This window comes from Labrus mixtus, chromosome 6, assembly GCF_963584025.1.
Source record: "Labrus mixtus chromosome 6, fLabMix1.1, whole genome shotgun sequence".
Taxonomy (NCBI): Eukaryota; Metazoa; Chordata; class Actinopteri; order Labriformes; family Labridae; genus Labrus; species Labrus mixtus.
The window spans coordinates 15,137,710-15,149,554 of NC_083617.1; the positions used below are offsets into that span (position 1 = coordinate 15,137,710).

An 11,845-nucleotide genomic window follows, 5' to 3' on the forward strand; every position below is an offset into this window, starting at 1 on the left:
TTAACGTTGAACTGACTGTTCGACGTGGGTGAGTGAGTACGGCCGCCAACATTCAGTGCATCGAACTCGATTCAGGCCTGCAACGGGGGTTTTGTTTATTTTAATGCCGGCTCTTATTATTTTTGTGTGGGCCCACATTAAAGTGTTAAGAGTGTATTAATGTGTTCTAACGGATTTAAGCACATAAAGTGAACTAGTAATAGCTGGTTATTTCTTCTGGTCAGTTTAAATAGTTTCATGGTATTTTGATGACCAACTAGATAAGTATCATAAGAGTGTTTGTATGGTGGCTCAAGAGTGCCATTAGTCAGGTTTAAAGGGTACTTGCCTATCATTTAATTTACCTCGTGGTAGTTTTTCTGATACTCTAAATGAGTGCTCAGAGTGTGTTTTGTTTGTTTTCATTTACTAAAAAGTAAAGACATTGATAATTGTCAATAAATACTTTAAAATGCATATTCACCTCTTGGTCGGTTTAATAAATAAGCATATTTAAAAACCGAACGTTTACAGTGTTTAAAGGTAAAACATGTCATCACACTAGAGTCATTTAATTCATTTCGTGTACGAGGAAGCAAGGTGAGGTAGGTTAAATTACAGGACATATAAACTTAAGGGAGCAATAAAAGTAATAAGATTAACGTGAGTTCTAAGAGAAGAACCCAGGGTGCTGTATCTCCGACTAGTTGATACATAGGAAGCGCTACACTTGCATGCTAGCAAATAAGCTTAGGATAATGAAAACGGCTAACTGCCAGTATTTTTGAAAATCAAGTCTCCTGGTTTCCTCTTCATGGCTGAAAAATTAGCTGACTTCAGAAAACAAAAGTTGCTTTGTGCAACCTTTAGTGCTGTGCCTAAGGTTACTGAGACATCCATAACTTAATTTATGTGTGAGTTTTATGAAGCAGTAAGTTGTGCACTAGACTGTGTGTTGGAAGAAGTCTTTGTCATGCATCCAAGTCAGACTTACAACTGGAGCAGAGAGTTACAAAATCTTCTTTTCAAAGATGGCCACTGTCACTTTGTAAATGGCTCTTGGCTCTTTGGTCAATGTAATACATACCTTTAAAGGGAAATGTAGTAATAATACATTTCTTAGATAAACGTCTTTTGTTTTTATAATTAACTGGAGAAAATAAAAAGTAGACTTTAGCTGTGACCTACCTATTCAGGCTATCTTTTATGATAATTTCCTAGTGCCACTTTTCAAGCATTTATTCAGTAATTTAGTCCTTTTTGCACCTTTGCTGCTGTGCTACATGGTGCTGCAGCCCTTTAGAAGATGTAAAACCATTAAAAAAGGATATCTAATTTATTTTATCTTTCAGTATTTTCTGCTTTTTCTAATTCTCTTGTCCAGAAGAACTGTGTGCGACTGTGGCCAGAGACGCTTGGTGGTACTTACAGGTAGGGATTATAAACGGGCACTTGTGGTCCTTAGTTCTTACTGACAGAGTCATATTTAAGACCATGTAGGATCCCAGTAAACACTTGCATGCGACTACATAACAGCCTTTCACACTGTCGAACAACACCTCCGAGTGCTATCTCTGTAAATGACCATGTTTTATGGCTCATTGCTTCATGTTTGGATGGACACAGTGTGCCGATGCAGATTTTATTAAAGGCCTGTGAAATGGCAGCAGCAAACAAATATGCAAAGAATACATCTGAATGGAAAAGGTTTGGCTCAAATGTGCTCAAGCTGGATGGGCATGAACATTTGAGCGTTCCTACATATAATTCCCCACTCTTCACATCACACTTTTAATCTTTCTCTTACAAGAGAGACGTGTCCAACAAATGTGTTCAGGAATAAATTTGAATGAATATTTGGGCTCTTGAGATTCAAGCACTTTCATCTGACAACTTGCCTTACAGTAGCAGCTTTACAGGCTGGCAGTACTGATAGAGACAAAGGTTTGAATCTAATCACAAAGCTACAATTAACACTTTCCTTTTTATAAGCCATAGCCATTCCCAACTGAACACAGTATAGTAGTATGAACATAGTAGTTGCTATCCAAAAGTAAAGGAAAGGTTTGAAAGGATTGAAAGGTGTATACACATTAATAACACACCTTTTTGTAAAATCGTCCAATATTATGTTCCTGTCAGCAGAAGCCAGAGCTTTTCAATAACGTCTGTGTATGTATCGAAAGTGGCAGTATGCTTGTGTGTAAGTTGATTTTATACAAAGCCATGAAGGTTGTCTTTTAACCTGTTAATTAAAAGTAACTGAAATCACGAGTTTTTAACTGAATATAAATCAAATGATGGTCCCTTTTGGTGTAGAACGTAAAAGACAAATGAAGCCTCTTTGTAACAAAGTGTGTGACCTCTGACTTTACTCACCACATGTACCTCATGTTCACACCAGCGTATTCTCCACATGTCTTCATACTGATAGAATTTACAGTCACTTTTGAGACACAAAGTTTCCTACTAGCTCAGATTTGTTTAAGTTAGCATTGTGTACCTTAAAGCACACTAGTAAGATCAATCAAAAAAACAGATGTGGGTTACTTTCATTTTCCTTAAGATGCAGGTTAAAACTTTTTTTTGTGTGTTCCTTCTTACCTTTTCATGTTTTATTTTGTTGAGACGAACCATGCAGGACTGAAGCTTAGGAAAAATTGGCCCAGCATTTCCTGATTTTTAAGGTGTTGGTGATGTCATTTCTGACATCACAGGATCATACCAAGTGGAGGGTTTGAAGATGTTTCCTTTTCTTCATTACATCTGTCCTTGAGTGATCTAATAGAAATGACCAACCTGTCAAAGAGCAATTAAGCACACTCGATAAAATTGGACAAAAGTCAGAACATTTTATTTTTTATTTTATTTATTAAAGACACTGTCAAAGGACACCTGTGGATTATGGTTTAGGCTGTAGCTAGCTCTGTGTTAATTGAACACCCTATATAAAGGCAGTTGGAGTTTGGTCCTACATGAATCTGCATCCAAGTTGTCTTTGTGAGCACTGTCAGGAAACAGAATCTGTAGCACATGTCATAGTTAAATGCAACAAATACCGGGTGGAAAATGGAGCACATGTTTGAAGAAAAGCAGAAACAAACAAATAAAAGGAAGAGAATTGAAGAAAATAATCTACTGGGGATCTAGTAAGGAAACCCTGTTAGCTTCATAAGGGAGACCAGACTGGTTGGAAAATTTTAGAAATAGGTACTGTGTGTTGACTCTCAGAAAGATGGCAGAACTGCCGTAAAACACCTAACAAGAAGAAGAAGAAGACAACAAAGAAAAGAAGAAGATCCTACAGGATCAGATCCAAAGATCCAGATCAGATCCAGATCAGATCAGGATACAGATCCAAAGAAGATCCTACAGGACAAAGAGGTGAGGCGGTTCACTAACTTGTGCCTTATTTATTTATTTATTTTCCTTTTTTTTGAACACCTACCTATGTGAAAACAAGTCTGCTTGATTTTGCCTCCCTCGACACTTGAGCCGCTCTTCAATCTAAGGTAAAGGTCAGAACGAAGTGCTTGAAAATACCACACAGGAAGCACTGCAGCTGTTATACAAGATGAAAGAAATCATCATCCCAACATTTCCCGGTTAACTTTTTTACTCTATAAGTGGTCTCTTAAAACCTGCTATGATATCCATCATATGTAAATCAGAGCATTAGGGGTGGCCGAAAGGCAGTGAATAAAGCCATTTGGAGAAACATGTGAGGACATACTTGAGAGGTAAGAACCTATAAACGGTGCACTTCTTATTATTATGTAACAGTGTTCATCAGCAGCCTGGGAAAGTGTTGGTCATGACTCTCACTGTTGCTATGAGACTTTGAAAAACCCTCCTGCTGCTGCGTTTCGCTGAAGATGAGATGTTTTGAAATGTTTCATTTTCCATTGTGCAGCTATTTCAGCTGCTAAGAGTTTTACGTCAACCACTGCCGTCGCTACCTTAAGGTGATAATGAAGGCAGTCCCCTTAACTTTAAAAGGAAACAATGCTTTATTATTCATGTTTTGGCCTTTTTCAATACAAAACTGTAAGGTCAGACACAGATCATTTTACAGTAATAACCTCATCGATGACTTCTTAGCTTTTGGGTCAGATTCATTCAGCAATTGTTTTCTAGAGCTCACCATCCATGTACACACAGAACCTTTTGTTTTAATTTCAGAGATGACTCATTATGGTCCCCAACTGACTAAAACAAATCAGTTTATTTCCAGTTGCTCTGATGGACCCTAACAGCAGGAAGAGGTTATCTGTTGTGTCCTCACCCACAGTGTAAATGAAAAGAATTGGATGAATGTGATGGATTTAGGTGCTCAGTAAACCATCCTTGGATACAATTTGTTTTTTTTGTCTCCTGAGAAAAAGGCAGAACACTTAACATTGTAAACTGTAATGAGCTAAGCTTGTTTTAAATAACATTGGCTTACTGACTCCTCAAGCAAAACTAATCTTAAATGACTTATTTTACTCTAAACACATTACAAGTCGGATTCCGGCCTCCTATAGATGCTGTTTATTAGATTATTTCCATTGCGAGCAGTAATGAATATAAGAAAGTTAAAGAGGCCACTGAATCTAACAATGCTTTTCTGCCAGGCAGGTTAAGAGAAAATTTAAAGGAGAGAGAAATTGAGATGAGTTCATTTAAAAACCATGGCTGAAAGTCTGTTTTGAAACACAAGATGTACATTTCAGGAATTAAGCTAGCACTACCAGAGAGTTTCTGATCTGATTAATGCAGAAATGTTGGATTATTTTTTCAATATGCGGATCAATACGCTGTCATCATTTTAAACGATCAGTGTGCATGGTGCAGTTAATGTAATCAAAGTTTACTGGTGTGTTATAAAAACTTTCAAAATGTGTCTAGCTCCCACCTTGACCTGCATGTTTTTCACTCCAGTGAAGATGGCATTAAATAAAACACCTCAAGATTTAGTGACCATTGCCTACTTCATTATATATTCAGAATATACTGTATATATTCCATAACAGTCTAACTACAAGAAGTGTTTTTGAGTTGTGGGACTGCTGGTATTAAAAAAAAAGTCCCCCCCTACTCACGCCTCTACTTTGAAATGCCAAGCTAGCTTATCTTACTCCGTCATAATGTATTTGTCAAACTTCTCATGTCCTGAACAAAGCTTTTCATTATATGGAGCCTTTGATAAAAAATGTCTTGGACTTCATCATCTGAAGTGACAGAGTAATATCTCAAGCTTTCCTGCCAAATTCTGAATGATAATGATTTGTGTTGTGATAATTAATAAGCTGCCAGAGGATAGTTGTAGAGTTTTATTTTCTGGAAGTACATTATAATTAGACTACCAAAGAGCTCCTGTGAAAACCAAACCTTTCTGTCCATACACAGACTGCATTATGTTTCTGTTGCTTATACAATCACTGTGTTTAACATTTAGAGATGTGCTACTTCTTAATCTGACCATAGAGCAGTTATTTAAGCACAAGTGACTGGAATGATTAATACCGGAAAGACAAAAGATCACAGAGATTGGCTGAATGAGAGTGATTTAGAAGAGAAAATGAGCTGTAGACACACTTAGATTGCTAGAACACTCACTTATTCATGAGTGTTGTCAAACTGCGATGGCCTTTTATTGTTAATTGTGTAATAGTCTGTAGATGGAGGCAGGCAAACTTTTGACAATTATAAATGAAATGAACTCCTGAAAATGTTACAGTTGAAATGAATGTTTTTTCCTTTCATGATTTGTGAGCACTAGTGCCACTTTTAGGAACAACATGTTCAAAGCCAGCTCAAGACAATAATATTTCATTTTGCTCAACACTATGGTCACGCCACAACATGTGAAGTACTCAGGGCTGTCAACATGATCAAAAGGTGTTGACCGTGCCTGTGAGAGCACATGTTCCTACAGATAACCTAACCTGCATTTATCTTACATTTAACCCTTATCTTGTTCTCTTAAGGCCAGCATCCAAACATAGCAGGTGACAACCATTCACAGACTGAACATTACATTTGGTGTTTCTTATAATACATGTGCCTATAACAGGAACAATTTACATTAAAGTCCTCATTTAAAGGAAAAATACAATTTACTTGTTTTAATACAGTGGTCCTGCGTTAAACGGTCATTTACTTGCCAAATATATTAAAACAATTATTATAGAATTATGTAATTATTTGAGTTGTTTTTACATCAAAATAACTGTATTAACTCTCATTGTTAAACGTTTCAAATCTCTGATGACTTATCCTGCACTCAGGGGCATTTACAAATTTTTCGACAGATCAAAAAGCTTTGTCAAAGCTAACCATCCAATCAAATTTATCTCAACATTAGTTGGAAATATGTCAAGTTTGTCAGAGTGTGATGTGTACAGATCTAGTTTCAATGCAGGTATTATAAAGTCATGAGAGAGCTGCATGCTTTAGAAGAAACTCGACTCTCAGCCATTGGTGCGTGCGTGCGTGCGTGCGTGCGTGTGTGTGTGTGTGTTCAGATTGAACGGAAACATCACAGAGACATGTCGGCTGTGATTAGCACTTGTGTAAATGTCAACCTTGTAGTGCCAGGTAATGAACAGAGCTTAAAGAGAAAAAAAAACAGAATGAGAGAAATAAAGGAAACAGAGAACGGAGAGATGAAGTAAGATGAAGAAATAAAAATAAAAAATCTAGAAGGGGGAGGCGAGCGGAGAGGGAGAAAGAATGAATGTTTGGCAAGATAAGAGCAGAGGAAATGCCGGGGGGGGGGGGGGGGGGGGGGGCGGCGTGGAGAAGGAGAGAATGGGTGCAGTTAAATAAGGAAGGAGAAGAGAGGTTAGAAAAGGACAGGATGATGAAAGCAGTATGAAGAAGAAAGAGAGGAAAGGGAGGGAAGAGGAGAGAAACATAGGGAGGGAAGAGGGGAGAAACATAGGGAGGGAAGAGGGGAGAAACATAGGGAGGGAAGAGGGGAGAAACATAGGGAGGGAAGAGGGGAGAAACATAGGGAGGGAAGAGGGGAGAAACATAGGGAGCATGAAGTGATGGACACAGAAAAGGAGGAAGAGAGACCAATAATACGAAAGTTGAGGTGATGCAAGGTTATATAAAAAGAAGAGAGAGTGATGAATGAAGAAGAGGATGAGAAATGTAGGGAAGGAGATTGATGTTTCCGAAAATTGCTGGACTCAAAAGCTAAGAAGTCATCGATGAGGTTATTACTGTAAAATTATCTGTGTCTGACCTTACAGTTTTGTATTGAAAAAGGCCAAGCAACAGCAATTGGTAGCCAACTCTTTTTCATAGTTCTAAACTCATTCTGGGAGACATCTGTCAATAATGAAGACATACATTTTTTTATTAGAAATATTTATTCCAGTTGTGACACATGATCGAGTGATGATAATTTGAAACTTCTGTTAAAAACAATCACACTCATTTCATCCCATGCTTCATTTGTCCCTTACATATTTATCCCTTTCTTAAATAATGTATTCCTTACTACCACTATTGCTCATTCTTTTCATCCTTTCCTACATCGATTCCTCTGCCCTTGTCCTTAGTTTCTTTCCTTATTCCCTTGCTTTTCCTTTAATGATTTTTTTTACGTTTGTTATTATCTGCACTTGTCAATCAATATTTTTTTCATTTCATCTCTCCCTTACCTGTACCAATCATTGGTCGTCAAATTCTTCTTCTGCCCTAAGTTTCGTTCTGTTTTCTTTTCTTTCTTTCTTTCTTTCTTTCTTTCTTTCTTTCTTTCTTCATTTCAACCTTTTCATGTAGCTGAATCATGTTTCTTTCTACCCTGCCCTACTCGATCAGCTCTGTTGTTAACTGGGCTGCACTGCACCTGCACTGCATCAGTCTTTTTTTCCTCTCCTCTCCTCTGCTGTCCTCTCCTCCTGTGTGATCTGTTCTTTTCTGCTCCGCTAAGCTCCTCTCTCTTCATTTCACATCATCACTCTCTGTGTTTCTTTCTTCCGCTGCCTCCTATCTGTAATTTGCTCTGACTGGAGTACACAGAGACCTTATAGAATTGTTCTGATCTATAGGTTTTTTTTTTTTTTTTTTCCCTTTCAAGGTACTTTGATTTTGTGTACACTGCAGGGGGCATTCGTCTATACCAAACAGAAATCACAATACTGCAACATTAACTGTCGTGTGCCGTGAGCCTTGATTGCTAAGCTGTGCACACTGATGTTAAGACACATCTTACATATAAAACTGTGATCATTTGAACATGTTCAGCATAGCTTTTTGATGCATATTACAGAAATTAACAAAAGGTCATGCCTTTAAACTATAGCGTCTCCTTCAACATGACTTTTACTTGATAAATATATTTTTTTTAAAGCAATAGGATGCTTAGAATGACTTCTGTTTTTGATAAACTCAAACATAACTGAACTTCCTTTTGACCTTTACTGTTCACTTATTATGCATAGTTTTTAACTCTTTATTGTGTTTTCAGTGAGGAAGTAACCGTGTTCCCTGCTCTGTGATTTCCGTTTTCATGCCATTTGTTGGGAAAGCTGCTACTCCTGCTGCGGAACATTCTGCCTCACTTTCTTAAATTGCTTTGTACTACTATTTTTATTAGCCATAAAGTGTCACTACAGACAGGAGATTGTGAATGGTGGTTTTGTCAGGTGATATTTAAATGCAGACATTTATTTCAAAACAAATGCCTCGATCGTCGATCACATTTTATTAGCCAAAAGAGGAAACTATAACTATCTGAACAAAAATGATATGCAGAACTGTCTCTTTGTACTCTGGTATACTCTGTTGTATTCTAGCTACTATAGTGTTTTATTATTATGTAGTTTAGATTTGTATGAAAATGTGTTTTCATAGATGCAGTGATCTCATTTAAAATGGCACTTCACTAATGTTAGAGCAATAGACTGTTAATAAGCATAGACGAAGCCTGAGTTACATCATCCATACTTAAGAGGACTTTGGAAGTGCTGTCTCAAACTTACTTTTAATCAGCCTAACACCACTGATGAGTTATAAAAAATCACCACTTGTACAGTGTGTTGATAAAGATATTAGCTAATTAGACCAATTTGGTTATGATCTAGGTTGTAAACATTTATTTTCTACTAAAAAAAACAGCCTTTATTAAATGGGTGTGTATGTGACTTCTGGGGCTTCTGCAGCCAGCCTCAAGTGGACACTTGATGAACTGCAGGTTTGGACACTTCTGCACATGGCTTCATTTTTCAACACCCAGACTCGACCAACCTACATAAACTAAAGAGAAAGAAAGGTATACTATATTTTCAAACAGACTGGTTTCAAGGAAAACGGTGGCTATGTGAATGTATTATCAATAAGCAACTATACTCACCTCCCAGTCTGCCTATTTTAATGCTGTTGCCGACCACACTGCACCTTATGATATGAGTGTAATGTTACATATATGTTATACTCTGCTTTTTATCTTCCTGCTCCCTGTAGTACCATTTGATTTTGCTCTGCCCTGATTCTACTGAAGCCCTGGGCCACTGGAAAGGAGAAGGGAGGAGATAGGAGGGAGGCGGAAAGGAAAAAGAGAGGAGCCTAGGGCTATTTTTTTTTTTTTTAGCTCATCCCCTTCAAAATAGTTCCCTTATTTTAGGCTGTTCCAAATAACAGTAGAGGGGCTGCAGGTGAGACGGAGAGCTCTGAAGACATGATTGTTATTCCAGGCATCATCACAGTCCAAATTCATATGATACAATAACAAAACAATATAGGCCCATATGGGGTTTATCTTGACATTTGTCATTTGTTCAAAGCACTTTGATACTATTATAATTTAACTATAATTTTTAATATTTAAATGTCATATCTATCATAATTATACCCACATATTGCAGATCATACCATTTCACTTTTATTTTACATTCTATCCTAAACATGTTAGCACAAAATGCCTCTCTAAGTTATCTCTGCAGTTCTTTAAACATGCATGAAAGTGAGGACTACTGCAGACACACACACACACGGACACACAAATAGTCATGCACACACCTGTGTGGGGTCGTGACCTCTTAGCTTCATATAACTTAACCTTCTGATGGTCTAACCTTTAGTGGCAGCTCACGATTTGGCATCAGGGAAAGAGGAGTGTGTTTGCGGCTCTATTGTGTGCACATGTTTGTTTATTGTGTAACAGTCGTCCCTTCCCTAAGGTCTACTATATAACCATTAAAGTTGAATCATCAAGGGCTTATGTTGTCTGACACATCACCCGTGTTAAGATGGACTTAAATGACCTAGTTACAACATCAGGCCAAGTCGTCAGCCTTTGGGGTCATATATCATTTTAACCCGTTAAGTTAATTTGCAAGTTCTGGACAAATACATGGTTCGATATCTGCCAGTCTTCTAGGATTTTCTGCCCGAAAACAAAAAGTGAAAAAGATATACACTGTAGATTTGTTCAAGGACGGCGTTTTTTAAAATGTGTTTCTTTCATACAGTATACTGTGTGTCTCCGTCAGTATTTAAGGACACAGCCGACTGCAGGCCGGTCGCTCCTCACAGCTGATGTCTGATACTTCTTTTATTTCACCTCTGTTACACGTTTCCTCTCCTGACATTTACGACTAATCCAGCAGTCTAATCATCGCTGCCCTGCAGAAACCTCAACACTTTGCGAAGACAACCTTTCAAACGACCTCCTAATTTTTCTCAGAATTCTTTTTACATTCTTCCTTTTCTTCTTGGTTGATTTAAGTGTAATGCAACTGGGGCTTGTCAAAGAGTCAATGTTTTACCATGCCAATGTATGAAGTAATAAGTAAACTTAATGCAGAAACCTTTAGAATATCGAAGAAACATCTTAAGTCAAAGCTCCAGTCCAGTTATTTGTGTTTGAGTTTTTTTTTTTTCCCTATGGTTAAGCTGAGACAACATGACACCACTGTCTTGCACCTGTCGCCTGCCAGTCAACTCACAACAGGTGTGCCAACGCACACCACAAGGGGCACAACTCTGATGCTTACTCATGTCACACAATAGACATCCAAAGCAGGTCGCTTTTTTTCAGCTAAATGAAATCACAGAGGAGCGCTGTCATAATGCACATACCACATACTACAAGAACAGCAAAATAAATAAACACACAAAAACAAATTAAGAAACAATACAGCTTAAGTGAAAGTGTGATCTGCTGGAGGTGCCTGTGTATTAAGGAGTAAAAAATAACTAAGAATAATTGCAACATGTATGAAATGAGTGTAGATGTGTGCATGAGTCTTTAAATCATATACTGTATAAAATAAAGTAAATAAATAAAGTATTTATTTAAGTGTGTCTTTCATATAAATTGATATATTTGTATATATGTCTCCCCAGAGAGACGGGTGAGAGAGAGAGAGAGAATAAATTAGGGAAGAAATGTTTTTAATATTTCTATATATCTTCTATGAAGTTCTAAATTCTTTAACCTTCACCTTTTAAAACTACAATAAAAAATAAAATACAACTGGAAGCACAAGGTCATAAGTGACATCAAATCTGAGTCCTCTTTAGAGAATTGTATTTTATTTCTTATCCTGCCATTTCTTCTCTCAATATCTTCTCCAAACTAATTTCTACTGACTGACCTGTCTGATACAGAACTTTAATCAAAGTAAATGTAAGTATTTCTCTGGAGAGTGTGCTCGTTAACTTTACTAATGTTCCTGTATCTGTATTCTTTCCAGCACTTCATATCTTTATTATATGATATCATATATTTGTTAAAGTCCAATATAAACTCAGTTTTAGATACTTTCACTCTGAGAAATTAGAACTAAGAGAAAGTACAAAAATGCTGCACTGATTACAAAAACAACACTATTGATATGGATTGAAACTGGGAATATTAAACATT

At 37.1% G+C, this 11,845-nt stretch overlaps 1 long non-coding RNA gene across 1 annotated transcript in view; it reads right to left on the reverse strand.

The window, feature by feature from the left end:
• Positions 1 to 414: 414 nt before the first annotated feature.
• LOC132975568 (uncharacterized) overlaps positions 415 to 11,845 on the reverse strand; it is a 60,355-nt gene continuing 48,924 nt past the window's right edge. Inside the window, exon 2 of the long non-coding RNA XR_009673288.1 lies at positions 415 to 716. This is a non-coding gene — a long non-coding RNA (uncharacterized LOC132975568). The remainder of the gene's footprint in view (positions 717 to 11,845) is intronic.